Genomic DNA, 21,762 nt, shown 5'->3' with positions numbered 1-21,762 from the left:
CTGGCTCCACTTCCAAAGTTCTGGCTGATGTGTACCCCGCTTTTCCTTCCAATTGATTTCCCTGGGTTTTATTTTCCGTGCTACTGTGCGCACCAGCGCTGACTCACTCCCAAATCCGACCGCAGCGAATATTTTCTCCGCTAAATAATAAGTGTCATCTCGGCAGCTGTAGCTCGTGATTTTGTGTGGAATTATCACGCTAAATAAACGATTTGGCCGCTTAAATGATCAAGCACAAAAGTTGGAGTGGAATCTCGAAAGAGACCTGCCCTCCTTGTGCACCCCTGATCCTGCTCCATATTCCGCCAGAAGGCGTCCGTGTGGCATATCGAATGCGAGATTTATAAAGTGTGTCGCATCTGGGATTCTGCCTGGGCCCAGATGCCGGCTTGGCTTGATGAATCCCAAGTCTGTTATTTCCGGAGCACCGCGCAGTGCGGCGATGAATTCATAGGGAGGTCACCCCTTCGTTTTGGCCGCTCGCTCAAAATGTTTCCAGCTTTTGCAATTTTGACGTTTATGAAAAGGGGAAAGCAAAAAAAAAAAAAAACCCATTTCGCAGTTTGAGGTTAAGTGTTTATTGTTGCCATGCCAACAGATACGTCTTTCTCTCCCTCTCTCTCTCTCTTATCTCTGGGAGGTGGGAAAATGTGGAGCAAATGACAGAAAATGTTGTCCTTCCAATGATGGCCTGATTTCACAGTTAAAGACTTAATAGTGGATCATAAGAAGGGTGTATATTTTCATGTTTTAAGCCACATTAATTTGCGGAGGAGTTGACAAATGTACTGGCCAAATTAGTTTAATGATCAACTGAAAGGTTGAAACAACAGAATATTTTAGTCGTGTAATGATGTAAGGCGGGCAGTAAGGTCATGTTCATTATGCTACCCAATGGTCTGGCTGCACGTGCTCTTCAGTAGTGTGCAGTAGTGTTGCACTGGGGTATACTGTACTGCTGTGTTCCAGTATTGCCCTTATTATATGTGCAAGTGAATGGTAGCAAATTTGGCACACAATGGACGCCAGGACTCCATCACCATTCAGACATTGTTCCTTAGTCAGGACGCGTCTGACAGAGGGTGTCTTTCAGCACGTAAAATGTGTTGTGTCGAGCCGCCGCCTGAAAGATGGCCTTCAGCGCATTTCATCAGGGATTGATTTTTATGGCTCGCGTGCTTAGTTGTTTTCCCTCTGTTGTTTTCACAAGTGTCCCTTTGCAGGACAAGAGCAGGGGATGGAAAAGTAACTGGGGAAAGCCAATCGGCTTCATGAATCCTTGGTAAAAAGAAAACTTGACAGTTGGGTCATGACGGGAACCAATGGCAGGGCTAGGTCTGGGCATAGGTGATGGCAGAAAAGGTGCCAGGCTTGTCACTGGAATCCAGTCAGATGATGGCCCAGCATGCAACTGTGTGTAATAGGCGCTTCATCCCCATGGCATTTTTTCTGCTGAATTATTGAGTGGTGCGAGAGTGGTGACGAGTGGAGTCAAACTCTCTGGGCTGGAGGGATAGCCTTGATTTTGGGTGGTGTCCACATTCAGCTGTGTGAACTCCCCAAATTATGGTCCCTCCCTCATGAAGTAATGGCGGTTAGTAATGCTGTCTTTGTCCTCTCCAAAGGGCAGCTGTGAGCTTTCAGTGTAGAATGTCTGACTTAGAACATAGAATCTCTGGCCGTTGAATTTAGAACTTAGAATCTCTGGCCGTTGAATTTAGAACTTAGAACCTCTGGCTGTTGAATATAGAACTTTGAACATTGAATTGTGTTGTCGACATGCACGCTGATGGAGTTACGTCTGTGTTGCAATCAGTGAGAAAGCTGGATATTTTTAAAAAATTTTGTGAATGAAAAAATAACTGCCACTTCAAACACATGACTTGTCTCAGTTGTCTTTTGTGAATCAACATCTTGGTCAAGAAGGCCTTTTTTCAAGATGAATCGAAGTACCATGAAATGTAATAAAAAGGCTCTGTGCTAGTACACAGTGTCATTTTGCAGTCAAAATGTCCTTGGGAGAATTGATTGTGCCATTTTCTTCGAGCTAAGGAAAGTGGTAAAAAGCTTTTAGTGTGAAAATGAGAGAAAGTAGTGGGCTTGTAAAAGAGCATTGGTAATGCTTTATAGTGAGTCACTGGCCTTGCAGGCCACGCTAGGCCTACGCCTAGCTAGCAGTGACCGATCAGACTGCAGCTCTCGGCAGGGCAGCGTTTTGGAATTCAACACTACAGTCGTCCACTCGCAGCAGGCATGTCCCAGCTGTTCACCTTCTCTTAACAGCTGATCCTCATCTCAAACTGCATCGCTGTGACCATCCAATACTGGACCACTGTAGTGCCTGTTTGCAGAGCAGCTGTGTCAACAGAGAGCTGAGACGCTGCGTTCTTGCTAGCTCAGCCGTTTCACATTCGATTGTCCTTGAGTTGATCTTCTGATGCAGATGGATCATTTTGGTGGAGCATCAGTCAGCCCACACTCGCACATAATCATTATTTTTTTTCTCTCTGATTGTGCACATTTTTTTTAAAAAATTGTGTTTTCTTTCTTAACAAAGCAGGCTAGCTGATAGCTGTACTGTCCAGATGCTGAGTGCTCTTTGCCATTTGCTCCCAGTCCTACTGAATTTCCATTACTTTCCATCACCAGGCTTTTCGAACTGAAAAATGTGGGACGGATGCGAAAGACACTGTGGAGCTCAGTTGGTTTTCATAGCACGGTTAAGCAGCCAGGTACGTTACCTTGCCCTGAGCTGCTGGAGACGCAGTTTAGACTGCCCTTAAAGGATTACGCATCGTGGGGAAGCGACCTGGTTTCAGTGGAGGCCGCCTGGCCGCTTCTCGCTTGCTGTGTCGGGTTAAGGCTGCCGTCTAGGGGACGAACCTCGGGACTCCAGGGTCCCACCGGTGTCGGACCAAATGGGGCTCACCTGACCCCTTTGTGCACGGTGTAAAGGTTCTGGATTTGGGCTTGTAAGCCAGAGGTTGGGGGGTTCAGTTCTCAAGAGGGGCGCTACCATCACCTTGAACAGGGCACTTAACCTAGATTACTCCTGTAGAATATACAATTGCATAAAATAATTGTATGTTTTAAAAAAAAATTTTAAAATAGAAAAAAATTAAAAATAAGCTGTGTAATTCATTCTTCATATGCGCATCTGTTAAAATGCCTGAATGTATATGAGCTCTACCCATGCCCACGTCAGTAAAAGGCTCACGTGTGCTTTTTTAAATAGTGCCCTGAACTCGAGTGGGATATAATGAAAGGTTTTGCTAAGCAGTCAGATTTTCTCAGAAGCAGACTAGCCAGGGTTGAGTTCCCCAGGTTCCACTATAATGAGTCATTTTTGGCCCCGGTCGTTTTAACATCACCCGACAAACCCCAAGTGGAAGCAGGAAATCTGGCTGCAGAGGCCCGACTTTAAGGTCACGGTCTTGCCTCGGGGTGTGCGTGTGCGCGCGTGCCCCCGTTTGCTTCGCCGGGAGTGTAAGCGGCGTGTCGCAATTTTTAAGTGTCCCGTTTGGATTTAGCATTGCCCCCTGAGCAGTTCACCAGATGAGAAACAGATAAATATTATCCGAAAATGCAGCCCAACCTGGGAGGTAATGAAATCTCCGAACAGGTCGGTACCAGGAGGCTATTAAAATGAAAACTTTATTTTATTTAGACCGTGGTTTCCATGTTTTAAAAAAATAATTATAATAATTTTAACAGGTTCAATTTTGCCCAAAGTTTCAGGGGGCTTATTTAAAAAAGTCAGGTTCTCCGGATTTCATTTTCTCCTTTTCATTTTTTCGCTTTTGCCACAGACACATTTTCTTTCACTGTTGTCCATCCAGGAGTCTTGTTCTTTATGCAGCCCTGGGGTAAATGTCAAATTCAGTTTGCTCAGATCATTAATTTAAGAACTTGTTATTCTGCGAAATATATCCAGTAAAAGCAGCAAAAGATTGTAGTTAGGGACTTTAGAAGTTTTTAGTAGTAACTTGATCTGTCCGCTGATAATATGGTCAAAAATCCTGGCAGCTACAACATAATCAGATATCCAGTAATCGGTCTCCCATCCTGGGAAAGTCTTGGCCAGAGTGATACCTTTAAATCGCTGGGGTGACCACACCCACTCTTAATGTAGTGCCGATGCCTGGTTGAGTCAGAAGTGTGTTTTTGATGCAGCGAGTGAAATATCAATATGACCACAAATTGATGCTTGTTTTGTTTCCTTGTAACAGCTGAGGGATCTGTGAAATATAATAAAATGGAATTTAGGAATGGGTGCAGGGCACTGATGGTCTTATTGCTTCGGTGATGTTTGTTGGGAGTGCTTTAGTGGTTAGGTAATGGCTCTTCCTCTTCTCAGAGATTCCTGGAACGCCATCAGAATGTTTCTGTGGAGTTCCTGTAGTGTGGATGGGAAACCCTGTATATAACTGCTCATTGCAGTTCTAACTCTCACGTCAGATTTGCGATCTCATCAGAAATTTGAAATTAAGAAGATATTGATGGTCTATACGTTCTATAACATTTTATATGTACATGAAAATAGTGTATGTATTCATTCATATTTAACATTCCAAATTTAAATATTATATGTATATTTTAAAATCTTGTCATTTTCTGTTTAAATGTTTGGCCTTGCTCAGTTTTATATTATATATAATTAATACGGTTGTATGCTCTGTAATGAATGGGTTATACTGGTCTGCATATGTGGCTCTGTTAACATCTATCATTTAACTGCTTTAAAGAGGTTTATTTAATCTGTGGTGAGCACTTTGAATGGTACTTCAGTCTTTCCCCTAATGGCTACTTCATTTAGAGTTGGTGCTGTCTGACTGCACTGTGTGAGCCCGCTGTTCTTATTGGCCGGACCAAGGCACTGACGGTGCTGTAAGCCACTGTTCTACTGGTCTGACCTGGTTGCTTCGGCCTCCTGTATCACTCCAGCATTGAGAGTTTGCCAGCCTGTTGTGAGACGCGGAGAGCCTAATTAAGGACCGAGGTGGAGGTGAGGCTGACCCCTGCTTATACGGGGGAGAAACCCCAAACCAGATCCAGCATACTGGGTCGCACAGTGTCTCTACGCTGGTGGTGTTCAGCTTAAGCGTCAGAGAGCTGAAGGGCATTGCTGGTCTTCACTGACACTCCACACTTGATGAATTAAATTAAAAGCAGTTGATTAAACTGTCAGTTCAGCTCACTGTATGGTTGGGTCATAATGAATCTGTAATCCTGACTATTTCCAAGAAACATACATATTATGGCACACACACACACACATACCCACTGGTGCAAGCGCACACACACACACACACACACACACACACACAAATATAATCCTTCCACATAATCTATGTATTACAGTATATGGAATGCATTATATGTAATACGCATAATTTTTAATAACAGCACAGCACAGCTTCTTTGATGGTGGAGGGCTGCTCTGCTCAGCTTTGATAGGGGTCCTGGGGTTAAGTGCTACATCCTCCTCAGCATTTCCAGAATAAAAATACGCCCTTCTGTTTGTGGATCACCCGTGGGTTCACTGTCGAGTTCTCCACAGGATGCGTTCGCATTTATCTGTTTTTTTTTTTTGTTTGTTTGTTTGTTTATTTTTGTACCAGAGCTTCGTCTGTGGCGGGGGTTACCCGAGCTGTCCTCACTTCAACCACCGCCCGCCTCACGCCTGGGGGTTCGTTCAGAAACGGCGTGAATTAGTTTCACTTCGCATTACGTGTGAACGGAATGCACAGTGAATGTGGACTCAGGCGCACGTTCTGGGCACGTGGAGTCTGTAAACCACCCTACCCCCACCCCCCCACCCTCCCACACACACACACACTGTAAGCTGTCATTCAAGTTGCACTTTGAAGCTTTGCAGTGTTGGGAAAGGTATTGAACATAATTATTCACTTCGCACTCTGCAGATCATCCCTTTGGCTAAGAACTGTCAGAGGACCTGGATCCTGGAAAGAGAAATGAGAGGGTGTGTGCTTGTGTGCTTATGTGTGGGTTTGTGTGAGTGTGGTGTGTGTGCATGGGTGTGTGTTTGCGTGTATGTGAGTGTATGTGTGAGTGTGTATGGGTGTGTGTATGTGGTGTGTGTGTGTGTGCGTATGGTGTGCGTGTGCCCGTTTGTGTACGCACGCATGTAAAATATGAAGCGATATGGAGGGGCTAGCAGAGTGGGAGGTTTTCTCTGTAAGTGGCTGATGGACTGAGACAAATGGACAGTGGAATCTGTTCCTTCTCATTTTTGCGATGGGGCAGTGGGAGGGAGAGAGAGGATGTTTGTCACTTCATGTTAAGCTATCAAATAAATACAAGGGTTTGCCTGTGAATACCCAGCTGTTTTGAACCGGAATTACGGGGGATGTGGTTGGCTGCGATAGAGCAGTTTATTACTTTTATTTTGCTATAAAAAGTACCAGGAAGATAGACTGTCTATCTGCGCAGAAATCTGCATTCAGTTTTGGAATAAAAAGCTTTCGTTATTAACCATCAAGCTCAGATGATAGCCTTCACATTTCACTGGTATATTGGACATTCTAAATCATGATGTTTTTCTTTTTATGGGTGAGCTGTGGATGATGAAAGATCTCTTGCAGCAGATAAACTGCTAATATTGTTATTGACTACTGTGCTCCCACTGTTGTGTTGTGCATTATTGCTGTGGGTCAGCAGCCACCTTCATCTTCCAAAACAGTGTTTTTAATCGGTGAACGCCCTCTCGGCCTCAAAACAAAATGGCAGCTGTTACCGCGAGCAGCCTTAAGCTACCAGGACACGGCCTTACTCTTTGCTTCCCCAGAAAGAGACCGTTGACTGGGGGGTGACCAGTTGTTTTACATTTAAATGGCGCTTTATTCGGTACATCTAACTGGAGCTTGAAGTTTTAGTTGTATGCCTTGAGACAGAATCGAAGAAGTGTTCAGAGACACAGGGCCGCAGAAGCATTTGGTTTGACGAGCGACAGATGGTGCTTATTTTGCGTATCTGTGAAGGACGTGTCAAACAAGACACCCCCTTCACCAGTCTAAATCTCATGTAGATGCATGCTGGGAAAACCAGCTAGTGTGTGAGTGTGTGAATCAATGAGTAATTGAGTGACTGAGTGAGTGTGTGAGAAAGTGAATCAGTGAGCCAGTGGGTGGATAAGAGTGAGTGAAAAAGTGAAGGTATGTGTGAATGAGTGAATAAGTGAGGGAAGGAGGGAGGGGGTGGATAAGTGAATGAGTAGAAAAAGTGAAGCGATGGGTGAGTGAACACATGAGTGAATTAATAAGTTAGAGGGTGAGTGAATAAATGAGTAAGTGAATGAATGGAAAAGCCAGTAAATGGGTCAGTCAGTCACTTCCTCCCTGTTCTCCACCTGCTGGAGCGGACCTGTCAGGGAAAAGTCTGCTGGCCACCCAGAAAGGGAGATGGATGACTGGGGGAGGATGGAGTGCCTGGGGGGGTCCCCAGCCAAGAGCAGGATGATGGTGAGGACTAAGGGAAGGAATTTTCCACAGTCCCCCCCCCCACCCCCCTCCCGCCGTACTGTACTGGCTACCGGTCTCTCCCGACTGCTGCTCTAGATCCAGGTGTTCAGGCGCCCCGGTGTTTTCCTGAAACCCGCGCCACACAGATGGCACATTTACGGCTAAATCCAGCGCCAGAGTCTGCCAGGACTGACGGCGGCATCTGATCTGTTCGGTAACGAGTGCCTCGCTGTCACGATACAGGCCAGGATCAATCCTTCTTCACTAATCAAAGGGAGCTGCTCATGTTTTAGAAGCCAGCCGTAATGTGCTTTATATGTTAAACAGACAGCCATTCTGTGCAGTCGGAAACAAAGCAGAAGAACAGCGCTCAGCCTGTTTTTTTCTGTAGCATGTGGGTTCATATGATTTTGTTGTTGGTTTTTGTCAATCAGCTTATAATCACTGCTGCTGTTAATGTCATTGAAACTGTGTTATTGTGTTTGTGGGTTTCCATCTTCATGAGTTATTTGCTTTGGCGATGCGATGCCCGGCATTGTCATGCCAATAAAGCATTTCCACATTTGCAAAAGAGAGACGGAGGGAGGGAGAGAGAGACGGGGGGGGGGGGGGGAGGAGGAGAGAGATTTGTGTGACCTGTACTCAGATGAACAGAGATATCATTTCCCATTGTGGAGCAGGAGATCTGCACGGCTGCTATATTGCACCATTTGTTAGCGAGGCCCTTTTGTCATTTGTGTTTATTTGTTTTGAGCAGAGTGCGGAACCCAGCAGTGGCGTGAAATGAAAGGCCAAAGAGCTGGCTGATAGCGCACCCCCCCCCAAATCCCCCCCCCCCCCACACCACCACCCCCAACACCCCCCACCCCCGGGACGATCTTACTGGCAGGAAATTCCGAGCCGGGTTAATCAGAATCTCATAAAGCCGCCCCCGCCGGACCCCCCCCACCCCCCGCCCCCCCAGCGTCAATAAGGGACAGCGCTCGCTTATCAACTCCTCCGTATTGTGTCGATATCAGGGTGTCCCTTTGTGTACATCACCCCGGTATGGACGGGAATGAGCTGGCTCGCTCCTCCTGCTTTTCGCCACAATGAGAAATAATTGATGGAGCAGCGGATGCTTTGAAAGCTGAATGTAGATAAGGGGGGGATTATCCTGGAACGGGCGCCGTGGTCCTCGTAACGTGACCACCCCCCCCCCCCCCCACGCCCCCGTGGTTAAGGACTCGACTTCCCTGTTCCCCTGCAGTCAGATACGCTTTTGGAATTACTTTAGCTCCTCAGATTCACGTATATATATATATTTTTTTTAAAGACAACAGTTAGACAAGACTTAGCTGTCGCACCCTTCCAGCTTGGGAAAACGGACCGGTGTGTGGCGCGGGCAACCAGAAAGTCGCTCAACGGGAAGAGCCGCAGGTCTGCACTCAAAACATATTTGGTGTGCAGTACTTTAGAGTAAATCGGGGGTGAACACGCAGACCTCTCAGCTCTTAGCCTTCAGTGTTCATCCACAAGTACTTGCAGAAAGTGACAGTAAAATTGCTTAGCTTTGACATTTTAAAGCACTTCTATCCCTGACGTTTTTCAACAAAACACGCCACTAACGAAAAAAAAAAAGCCGTTTAATCATATGAGAGAAAAGTTCAGATCTGAACATTGGTGAAAATACAATGCTTTAAAATCAGCTGTGACAGAACATTTTATGTTGTTCCCACTTAGTGTTCCTACTTATTCCATCAACAATGAAACACAACATTTTAGCTTCAGATGTGCTCTCTTTATTGTTACAAACTGATGGGTTTGACATATCATCTTTATAATTCTTACACATAGGCTGACACCTTTTTTCTTTCTTTCATTAATCAGATGATTAAGAGCAGATGTGTCACTTAACCTGGTGAATTGCATTTAAAAGAAGACTATTGTCAAATATACAATCATGATTCCACATTGCACAATATCAAAAACACATGACTAATACAGTTTGTTTGCATTGGCATATCACTTCATGTACGGCACAGTTTATCCCTTGTGGACTTGTTTAAACACTGTTAGTGTTGAATTAACACTGAACATTTTCTGTTCAGATGTTTCCTTTAAAATAGCCCACAGAAATTTGCCGTCTGAAAGGTAAAAAAATTTATTTATTTTATATTCTAAGTATTGGCTGCGCGTGGCTGTCTGCTTTTCAGCACCTCCCTGTCATCCTCCGTCGTCGTCGTCTGGGCTAAGGACGTTTTCCTCCGAAAACCTTTCCAGCTCCAGCAAACGAAACGCATTTCCGTGTGAAAGATTCATCAGCCGCTCGCTGCGGCGGGAACGTCGGGAACGACCGAAAGCTTGGGAACGCTTTCGGAAACGTTAGCGTGAGGAGTCCAGACGGGCCGGCCCCGGCCGGTTATTGTCATTAAGGCTCTTCGCCTTGCTTTGCCTGTTTCCTCCTCTGTTCAGAAAGCCCAGTCAGTCGTATTTTTCGGCACGCTCAACCGCAAGCAGGGCGCAGGGCCCCGGTGATGCACGCCAGGTCAGCCGGCGGGTCTCATCACGCCACAGTTCGCGAGTCTGTCTCACACAGACATGAGTCTGAGGAGGACTCTTCACCTGCAGATTAACAGGCAGACCAGCAGGGGCCGCCAGTACGTAATGAGGTGATGTCATCCGAACTGAACGAAGTCTCTTTCTCTGGGTGACGCTAGAGTCAGTCGCACACCACCATGCAGGGCTGCCGGCCAATCAGATTCGATGCCAGCCCGGGCAGCCTATCTGTGCATCAGAGCAGAGCCGTAACCAGAAAAACCATGCCTTAAGCTTCTTATGGCCAGATTTGAGGTTCAGGAGGTCCTGAGAGATCCGGGCAACTTTCTTTTATTTTGCCTGGTAGTGTACGACAGGAAACCTCATCAGACAGCTGAGATGTCTCCCTCGGGGGGGGGGGGTGGATTATAATGACAGCAGTTGCACAGCAAACATTTTCACTGTTAAATCGACTCCAACAGCGTTTATATCCGACAGGGGCGATAAGTACTCCATTAGAACGAACAGTGCTCTAACAGAGTAGACTCCACACCGATCGAGTAGATTTTATTCCTCTTGGACTTGCGTCAGCACTTTCAAATGAACCCCGAACAGTTTTATACTGTGTGCTGAGCGCACTGTTGCGTGTGTGGAAAGTCTCTTTTTGGACAGATGCTGTTTCTAAGTGAAGCCCTGGGTGTGTGCTTTTCTCGTTTCCTGCACTGCGACAGGTTTTCCACTCGTTCTGGAAGCGTTCGGGTTTCTGGCGGCTTGCGCAACGGCGTGCAGCAGTGAGCCCCGCTGAGCTGTAGAGGGCGCTGCATCTTGTCGTAAAGTGTGGGCGTATCTGTGCCAATGCGAGTGCATCTGCAAAATGTAACCAAATGAAATGAAGCCTTGGTTGATTATACGTTTGTCTTTTATTTCTTTCTTTAACCCTTTAAGGCGTAAGATCACGAATGTGTGATTGGAGTGTTCTTAACTGAACCTTCTACTGCTGATGTTACTATCATTACTGGTAATCAAAAGCAGTGGAGTTCTAGAACACTGACTTGGAATTTTGAAAAAAATGCATTCAAAAACACCTACACTTCAAAGGGTTAATTACAAGGAAACGTTTCCTCCCCCCATTCCTCTTAAGGGGCCTAACTCACCTTCTCAATAACAACGAGGAACGGGTCACATGATGTTTAATTTAATAGAGTTCTGGGGAAAAGGCTGAAGACGGATAGAGGTACTGTGAAAACACCCAGTGTAAACTCACTTAGGCCATGCTGGGCCATGTTTGGCCAGTTTAGCCCGTATTCTCTGTGGCACTCTAAGTGCAGCAGCATCTGGAATTCTCCAGGAGAAATACAACGCCGCTCTTCCCGGGGAAAATCAATCATCTCGTGCTTAATCAATGGAAAAGGCTGTCTCAGATGTCTGACTGGGGTCAGATCAGGTCAGTAAGGCCCTTACGTATCTCCTATATCAGTACCACGCTTCTTAAAGTTGCAAAGTTGGGGAAGGGTAAAGGATATTTTTGACAGACTTTTTTTTATTTTTATATCAGGATCGACAGACTGCTGAACTGCTGTGGGGATGTTTGTGAGGGTATTAGTGTTTCTGTGCCTTGCTGAGGGAAACTTAACATTCCCACATTTTATCTGTTTATACAGCTGAATCTCCCCCCCAAAGCAGTCTGAGGCTGTTCTTTACTAAAGGGTGCAATGCAGCGGCACTGCCACAGTTGGGATTTGACCTGCAACCACCTTACAAATCGAAATTCCTGAGGAAAAAGTTTTCTGTTGCAATTTGCAAACAGCAGCATTGGAGTCTGCATAACCCGCACTTTCAATGTATTGCCATATTCCATTTTCAGATGGCGAGAGGACGTAATGGTCCCACTTTCCATTTATTTTGAAACGGTGCAGACAGCGTGGAGGAGAAAATTATCCAGTCACAGCACTTGTACTTGAGTTACGTGTAAATGGGATTCTTTGGAATTTTTTTCATTGGAAGGCTTGATCATCCTTTAGGAAGGAGAGCATCTACGGCAAAACATGAGGACTAATGCTCCATGGGTTAAAATACACACACACACACACACACACTGGCCCTGCTGTAGCAGAAACACAATTAACGACCAGCAGCAGCGTTTGCTCTCCCTCAAATTGAAATTGTGCTAAGTGCCTAGCGCTGTGACAGTTTTTCTTAAGAGGCAGGATTACATCAGTGCTCCTTTTCGGTGTGCCGTTATTGGCAGTCACTCAATCAGAGCTTAATGGACTCGCAACAATGGAACAATGGATAAGAGTCTCCGTTCGACTTCATTCGCCGGGGCTTGACAAAACGCTTTTAATTTTCCTGAACGGCTTCAGAAGAAATTGTCAAACAGTTAAAAAAAAAAAGAAGAATAGCCCTAGAAAGGGGCCAGATTAAATTCATGCTCATTTTCCTCTGTTGGAGTGAAAGGAAGCTTTTCAGGGGGCTGTAAATGGAGTTGGCATTTTAAGATGATTGTTTTGTGTGAGTGGGTGAAATGATTCTGTATCTCGCTGTGTGTCCAGCAGCCTCAGTCTGCGGGGAGCGCGGGCGATAGACTGTTCAAAATCAAAATTTCCTTTTTACCGCAGACCTTCGCCCCATCATGCATTCACTCTCTTTTCAAACATGTGCGCACATGTATATTTGGCCATTTGTCAGAAGGTGGTCTTTTTCGTTTTGATGTTAAGGTCCCAGCTTCCAAACGGACTGAGCTAGAGAACACCTCGTTGGTTTCTTTCCTGGTGTTCCGTAAAGGGGAGGGGCCTCAAAATACTGTAGAAGGCAGAAGGCCATCTGGACATATCAGATGGGCCTTCATTTTGGGTCATACCTGCATCGTTCTCAGATTAAAGCAGGCGCATGACCTTCAGACCACAACCCCCCCCCCCGCCCCAACCCCACCCCACCCCACCCCAGCCTGTCCCATCCCCAGTCTGTTTATTTTTCCACACAGCATCAAATGAATGGTGATTGTGGACAGGGAGGTCTATAAAAACGTATTTCAGATTCAGCTATTCAGAGGGAGGGAGAGAGAGAGAGTGAGAGGGAGAGAGATTAATGCATATTAATGTCACTGTGTAGTTTTACACTTTTGCAATACATGTTCTGTTGTCATGCAAATAAAGCATGGATGAATTTGAGAGAGAGGGAGAGAAGGGGGGTGGTTGAGGGGAGAGAGGGAAACAGAGGCACATTTCATAAAAAGGAGTCCTACACGGCTTCAGCTTTTCCTCCAGTGGTTGATTATTGAAGGTGACAGTGAAGTTGTCTTTTGACATTATTCTGTCATAGCGCCTTCCTAGCACATCGATCAAAAAATACTTATCTCACTGGCACAGAGAAGAGGGGGCACTGCCTACACACACAAACACACACACACACAGGCTCAGAACGTAGAATGAAAATGCAGAAGGATAAGATTCCGTGTCCTCAGATTACGGCTGGATACATATTTATGAGAATCTGAGAGTCCCAGCTGAGGATATCTATCAAGTCTTCTCTCAACAAGGGCCTGTATGTTTTTACACTGAGAATAGAATAATTTAAACCTTGAAGTAGAATACCTCTGCAGATTTGTGTGAGATGGATAAATTAAAAAAAACAACCCTCCTCTCATTCATGGATTAAAATTTATTTTGGATTGGATTGAAAAGGAACAAAATCACACACACAGACCAAGATCTTTTTAGTTTGTGAAGTTTTAATTAACAGCTGTAAAAACTGCCATCCATTCAGGTATTTAGCTAGGAAAATGACTATTTCCTTGCGTTATGTAACAACACTTTTTGCCAGTGTGATTGATGCACTGTACTGCATAGCAACAGCACGAAGCATGACTCAATAGAAAGGAAAACAGTGTGTTGCTGTGTAATTATTGGATATATCAGATTTTAGATTCTGATTTAGAGTTCTGAGAATAATTAGTCAGCCATGCCATTTTAATATTGAAAAAGTTTCTATGTGGAATTGAAGTTCTTGAATATATGTGCATAAACTTACAACAGCCCCCCTTGAAGACTGATAATTGAAAGATAGAAGCTTGCAGTACATCTTGCCATGGAAGCTGTTATTCCAAATCATGTTTCCCTGTTGAATGGTGGTTGGCTTCAGGGTTTCCAGGCTGTATATTTGTTCCCCAATATAGGGGAGTTTGAAAAATTCATAAGTAAAACTTAATGGGAGACACTGATAGATTGAGGATTTAAAAACAGGTATATGGTGAAAATGTCATTAAATTTTGTATGGGAGCCAATGGAAAACTGAGGATTATTTTAGTGGAAGAAATTCCCAAGCATGTGGCAACAGCTGGTTGGTCTAATGGGAAGCAAGGCCCCATGGGACCTGTAGTCCACAAAGTAGACTATAAGCAGTTACTTATTTAGTATCACTCACAGTGATGCTCTCTACTCCTTTTGGTCTGTGTAAGAGCCATTCCTTTTGATCAAATGAAGCCATTGGAAAAAGCATCCTCCAAACCCCCAGGGGGCGATCTTTCACATGTGCCACACTTGAACAACTGCAGCTGCGTTTCTCATGAGTTAAAAAAAAAATCAATAAACAGAAAAGAGGAGTCCACAGAGGTTTCTGGGAAATAAATAAAAAATGGCGGTTTTCCATAAGCCCTCCCTGGGGGGTACAGAGTCTCAAGGCTGACCCATCTGCCCCCCCGCCCCCCACACACAAGCCCCTCGGGTTGTTTGTGTTTGTACGTTTGTCTGCGTTACTATATTTTGCATTCACTGCATGAGAGAATCATCATAAGTTTTAAGTTCGTTTAAGTTCATGCCTTTGCAATGTGGATTCCTTTCTAATTTGGTTGACCCACTATAGATCGACTCCTTGACCAATAAACGGCAGGTGATTCTCCATTTAGGAAGTCGACGGGAAGAATGCCTAATGTAAAGCACGCCCAATGGCTGTCTTTGACATGCACCGCCATCTCAGATGCGTGGGCTGAGCCAGGATTTTCGAGGTCTGAAGCGCACATTTGGCGTGCGCGTCGAACGAGGAATCGTGAAAAATGTACATTTGTGCACAGATGGCGTCCATTGAGGGATCGCAGCTCTGATGAATAATAATAGAGACTCTTTTCTGGCCATCTTGTAGATTCTGGCATGTTCTGCGAAGTGTGTTCCTTGCAACATGGAGTGTGCCAGGGCCTGCTGCCTTAAGCTAGGGGACTGGGGATTCTGTTACCCCAGCGGATACTTACCCCTCTCTTTGACACAGAGTCATGTCTCCCTATCGTTGAAACTGGAACATTCCTGTACTGTGGTGTGGCAATGCCGTGGCAAACGGGTGGTCTGTTCTGTGAAATATCACAGAGAAAACGTCCTTGACCAATCAGAAGCCTCCTGTAGTTGAAAAGCAGCAGGAGGAGGGAAGGAGCACGGGAGCTGAGCGTCTGGTGCGTCTGTAGGATCTGTGGTGACGCTAAAAGATGAAGTTACAAATGTGTTTCCTCCTCCCAGTACAAGTATTCTTCATACTTCAAAACGTACAATCTATTTAATCTGAAATGCCCTTGATCCGGGGTACAACAGCAGTGCCCCATCTGGGAATCGAAACGGCAACCTCTGGATTTCAAGCCCAGTTGCCTAATTGCTGCACTACACTGCTGCCTGTGCTGTGGTTTAGATTTTGAAGACAGAGTGGCTCAGGTGGGCTGTGCTCTTGTCTGAGTCAATCTGTTGATTTCCACATAATTCACTAGTTAGCCAGCAACTTTTCGTTCTTTCTTTGTTTTGGGTCATGTTATGTTTCGGGATTGCCTGTAATGTTTCTATGGTGACGGTGTACCTCTGTTGGTGCAGTTTCCACATAAGCTGTACTGTATGTTTGCCCAGAAATACCAGGCTCATTTCTCTCTTTCAATGACAGAAACTACTTTGCTCTCAAAGAATCTCTTGTTTGTTACCCAGTTTTTAATTGTGTGCTTTCATTAAATATGTACATTAGCAGTCAGAACCAATTTGTCATAATTGCCTCTGCTTGATCAGAAAACCTGCTCATCAAACAATGCACTATACCATTCATGCAGATTATCGGTTTAAAACAGGGATCTGAGATTCAAAAGCTGGAGAGCTGCAGTGTTTGCTGAATTTCAGCAGTTGAGTACTTAATTGGAATCATTGACTGGCACACGCTGTGCACGTTTGACACAATTCTGCAATTAAAATTCAAAGAAGAAAACACCACCCTGTCACAATTTTTACCACAGTACATTTTTTTCCCCCCCTCATAGAATTTTCACTCAAGGCTTAAAATATGTAGTATGCTGCTACATCCAAAATGCAAAACTGGGAGTTTGGAGGTAAGGAAAGGTTCATATTTGGGTCAAAAGACTTTAGTCAGTGTGAGTGTGATTTTCTGTCTTTATGTGGTGGCCTGCTTGACTAGTGGTGTACAGGGAGTGTGTACAGAGCGTGTTCAGTTCATTCAATTCCGTTCAATCTCCAATAATGTCATTGAATATTCATGGCTTTTGTGAATGGCCAATAAATTACATCGAGAGACTTTGTCAGCTCCACCCCAGGGAGAGCATCAGGCTTTCATTTACCGATTGCAGAGTGCTGAGCAGGGAAGGATCGATCCCGCGGCGCGCTACATGCTATACATGCTAACGCAGTCGGCCGTCCCGTCCCTGATCTCTCTTAGCGGTGGGGTTTCCATTTATTCAGCGGCGTTGCATCATTTAGGGTTGGTTTCTGATCGGAATATCCGGCTTTGAAATTATTTGTACCGGTCTGGTTTGTGGGCCCGACTGAACAATAGAATGTGCGGGCTGAGGAAATTGATTTTTTTTAAATTAGCCATTAGTTTTTAGTGAATTCGCATCTGAACCACCCTCAGTCTGTGATCCATTCCTACGACCCATTGTACGGCTCCAAAATACGATTGCACTACCAGCAGTGTATGTTGTCAGGTTTTGAGAAGATTCTAAATCTGGCAACACTACCATAACATCGTTGCAGGGTATCTGCGTGAGATCATTTCCCCACACAAACCTGCCCTGATACAAGTGTTGTTCCCATATCGCACCTGAGGAAGACCAAGAATGATATGCTGAGCGCACCCTCTTATCTTCGGATAACACTGAATGCTACACAGTGCTCATCCCCTCCTTTCTGTAGAACTTCATTTATTATTCAGTTCGGGTTCTTATCAGGATTACAAAAACATGGAATTTCTCTCCTTCTTGCATTTCAGAAATTGGTGGATTTGCCGGATTTGCTCAGAACGTATTTTTCATTAATTTGCCTAATGGTGTTTGCGATTTGTGGGACACGCTGCAGATAAGACTGAGGATTTGGCCTTCTTTGTGTAGGTTAAATCTCTCATTTTACTCACTTTGGTAGAACGTCTTGCCGTTTTTTAATTTTTACTTGCGACAGATACGCGGGCTTGGTTGATGAGTTGTCTGTTGCCTTGGACACGGTCTAACAGTCTTATACCTGTGTTCTCAGACCTGAGGTTTTAGGGTGGTTCATGGGATGACTATATCAAGCATTACATGAGCTTAGCATATGCTAAAAAAAAAACACAAAAACAAAGTTGATTTGACAAATGGGGGGAAAAAATCATGTTTGAACAGATGTTAAGCTCCATTTTAATAAGAGATCTGGGTCACAGGAAGAGCATTTGCTCATGAAGTGGGTTGTGGGCTCGGAAAGTTTGGAAACCTCTTTTGTACATCATGCAAAATGTTTCACTTTTGACCCTGGAGAGAGAAATATCTCATTCCTGATTAATCTCCCTTTTGTCCACTTGGTATCCATAGTGATGCCTTGGTTATCATAAGCATGGCTGTTCATATTTTCTGTCCAACACAAATAAAACTGGTCACCCGAGAAGCGGCTTATCTTGTGCATGTTCCTTTATATTTTTTCTGTTAAAATAAAATAAAAATGAAATTTTATCCCCAGATGATGAACATCGCTTTCTAGCTTGGCATAGCATGGCAGTCAGCAAGGTGGCTGTCAATTATTCAGTCGGTAGGGCTGAGTTGATTTAGCCGTCTGCTGCAGGTAACGCATTTTACGCCAGATCTTTTTGACTTGAACATGTACAGCACACTGCCTCAATCTTCCTTTTCACCAGAATCTTTCTAGTGCGCAGTACGGTTACGGTTAGCGAAGGTTAGTAAATCATGCCAGCGTTTATAGATTTGTGCCTTGTTCAGTAAAATGAATGGATTTCTTGTGAAAAACCCCCTCAGTTCTATAAGATATCCTTTACTTTTGAATACGACGCATTTCTTTTAAAATGCTCTTGATGTTTAAAGAAAAACCAAGTGAAGCGGAACAAGGTTTATCTTGTCAATGATGATGGCCTTTTGATAATTACACACCAGCTGCTAGTCAGACACGCTCAGCTCTGCATTTTATTTTGAGGAACAAATTTAAACGAGATGCGTCTTTCTTTTCGTTTCTTCACAAGCTTTTATTAGTTGAACCGACGACTGAAGTGAAAGATGAGAAAGGAGAGGTAATTACTCAGTTTCTTTACTTCTTTACTTCTTCTATTCTCATTCTTTAATGAGAATATTCTGCTTGGTATAGTTATTCATGGTTTGACTAGTTTACAGTTTTGTGTACAATGGAAGAATTGTTTTTCGCTGATCTATTGCAGTGTAGTTTAATGGTTGGGAATCTGGGCTTGTAAATTGTAAGATTGCAGGTTTATTTCCCAAGTGGAGCACTGCTGTTGTACCCCCAAACAAGGTACCTAAATTGCTTCATTAACAGATCAAGCTGTATAAGTGGATTTTATTTAAAAGCTGTGTAATTAATTGCCGGTAAGAGCTTCTGTTGAATTCTTAAATGTTAGAAAAGTAAATCTGAATTTTTTTAAATTGTCATTGACTGAACTGAATTGCAACCTCAAATGTGTTTATTTGAGGCTTGTTGGGTTTATGTGGGGTCAACATGTGCCACAGTGTGCATCACTTATGATGGGAGGCCAGTCAAGGATATATATAATATATTCTGAATTTGCAGGGCAGAGTTGTCTAACTCCAGCCCTGGACGGTCGCAGTGTCTGCTGGTTTTCAGGGTGTTTTCGGCACCAGTGGTTCATTTAAGCCATTAAATGAATGAATCCACACACCTTGCCTTCAAGGCCTTAATTGGCAACTGATTGAAAGGAAACTAGAAAAACCCACAGACACTGTGGCCCTCGGGGAATTTAGTTTGACACAACTCTGCCATAGGGGGGTGAAATTGCAGCCCGTATGAGGCACATATTTATTCCCCCTCAGTTTCAACCCAGAATCCTGGAGCCAAAATGGACTCCAGGAGCCAAAATGGATGACTGCACCTGCGGAGAGGCCACTACTCTCCATAACGATAGTGATTCTGCCAAAAGGAAATACCTTTTTCTGTTCGGTTGCTGCCTTGACATCGGCCCTGCTTCTGGCCGCAGTGCGGATCAATGAGAAATCAGTGTTCATTCATTCATTTGTTCCTCACGCTGCTTTAAAAAAGAGAGAGGGGAGGGAGTGCAGCTGGAGAAGAATAGATTCTGGAACAGTCGCAGCTGTCCGCAATCTAGAATATTCCCCAAGCACCGGTTGTTTTTAATGGTTTTTTAAAGTGTTTTCCCATGGTGCTGTTGACCATGCCTGCCCTGCTTTGTGTGTTCATTCATATGTGTTATCTGTGCCGACCCTACAACAGCCTTTTTCCTTAAAGACACAGTGCGGACCAAATAACATATATTGCAATATATTGAAATAAAATATGATGCAGCAGTATATGTACTGCATCACTTTACAATATATGGGAAAATAAAATCTTCACTTTCAGATATTGCAATATGTTTTTGAAAAATATCGTTGTCACTATCTATTTACAATATATTGGAATACGTTTCATTTTGGTAAGACTAATGCCAAAAATTTGGCATGTGGAACATTTATCGCACAGTATATCCTGACATGTTTTAGCAAAATATTTTTCATTGTTTTCTGTTACCACTTTGCTGGTTTTTAAGGGGCCACTTTAAAATGCGATGGACAGCCCACCATGGTTCGAGCATGATGAAGAACGCCCCCCCCTTCCACACACTCACACATGCCCCAGCCCTTCCCCCGTGGTCAAGAGCGGTTGATTCCGTTAAAATGCGCGTTGTCCTCCAGGAGCTGACTTCAGCACGATGGTCTTGCCGTGTGTCATGGAGCAGCAGTAGCAGCTGTTTGGGATTCACACGTGGCGAAGGAGCTCTAATGAACACCAGAACCAAAACAGCGCAGAAAAGGGAAGAATTAAGAAAAACTTGAGCATGAGTTGTAGCGCTGTGTGAGCGTGAGCGTGCGCATGTATGCGTATGTGAGTTAGTCTGTGTGTGTGTACGTGCGTGCATGTGTGTGTTTGTGTGTGCGAGCACGTATGTGTGTATTTCCATCCATCTATACCCACTGTTCCGTTAGGGTCATAGGAGATGCTGGAGCCTATCCCGGCATGCATTGTGAGAGGCAGGAATACACCCTGGACAGGTCGCCAATCTATCTCAGTGTGGCGTATGTTTATTTGTGTGCGCGTGTGCGCATTTGTGTATTTGTGCAGTAAAGTTATGGGGGGGGCTTTGTGGGGCCAAAATGAGACTACACTTCCCTTCATAAACATAGAAAATGATCTTTCTTATTGTCTACATGTACACATCTAGGTATATATTTGGAATAGAAACAGAAAATAGAAAATGTACCACAACACGAATGGTTGTATCATTATGTAGGCAGTTGTGATTATAAAAATGCTTATATTTTTATTTATTGATTAATTAAATGTACATGACCCATTCCCCCAAATATGGTGGCATAAATCAAACTCTGTTTGTGTAGCCTTTGTTTCCAAATAAGCACTCGGTTTTCTTTTCAAATAATGTGCATAATTTTTTTAGTTCCGAGAAAAACGCAATTTAATTTAAACCCCCATGTTTCATGTACTGCATTCAGCCAAATGACACTTCTGTGGTAAACAGAAGATATTTAAAAGCACAGCCCTGGGTACCAATTTAAGTGCTCAGCGCTGCTAAAAATCCCCATTTAATCACAACTTGCAATTATTCCCGTTCCTTAATTGCTTTTCCCTCTCACTCGTTAATAAACACTTCAAATGCCAGGGGAAGTTTTTTTTTTTTTTTTTGCAAACTTTCAATATTCTGCTCTTTTATACATTTCATGTATTTTTCTTTTTTTTTTTTTAAATGTAACATTCTGCCAAATGCGGCTTTATCAGTAATACTGGGAGCTGAGAGCAGCGGGGTCTAAGCTGACCCAGTCCATAGGGGTTGTCCTTTAATAACATGTTATCCAGGTGCCATAGTGGAAGTCAAAGGTTTTTTTTTTACCAAGATTTAACTAGGACATATACAGTAGTCCTGGACATACATACTGTATATATACACATTGATATGCAGAAATTGAAGTCCAGTCATGAAAGCTGCTGTAATAATGTGTCTAGGCTTTTTTTTGTGTGACTGTCCTTTTTTTTGTCTTTCTCCATTGTTCAAAGGAATGGCTCACTGCCTGAAATCCCATCAGCAGCTTTGGGCATTTGCAAATTCTGTAGTATCTCTCTCTTTCTCTCTCTCCCTCTCTTTCTTTTTCTCTCGATCTCTCTGGCTGGGTAGGTGTTGGATGTCTGGTGAAAAAATGTGAGAGAAGCTGCCATATGCTCTTTTACTCCAAAAACCGTCATCATTTATTAAGAAAGTAAAATTCTTATATACAGTT

At 44.0% G+C, this 21,762-nt stretch overlaps 1 protein-coding gene and 1 long non-coding RNA gene across 10 annotated transcripts in view; both read left to right on the top strand.

The window, feature by feature from the left end:
* LOC135245094 (sodium/calcium exchanger 1-like) overlaps nucleotides 1-21,762 on the top strand; it is a 144,479-nt gene that overhangs the window by 59,131 nt on the left and 63,586 nt on the right. The window lies entirely within an intron of this gene.
* LOC135245134 (uncharacterized) lies at nucleotides 12,959-20,593 on the top strand. The gene is made up of 2 exons (XR_010327160.1): nucleotides 12,959-18,515; nucleotides 19,288-20,593. It is a non-coding gene; the product is annotated as an uncharacterized LOC135245134 (long non-coding RNA).

Source organism: Anguilla rostrata, chromosome 2 (genome assembly GCF_018555375.3).
Source record: "Anguilla rostrata isolate EN2019 chromosome 2, ASM1855537v3, whole genome shotgun sequence".
NCBI classification, from domain to species: Eukaryota; Metazoa; Chordata; class Actinopteri; order Anguilliformes; family Anguillidae; genus Anguilla; species Anguilla rostrata.
The sequence above is the reverse complement of the archived record's forward strand: the minus strand, read 5'-3'. Positions and strand labels throughout refer to the sequence as shown.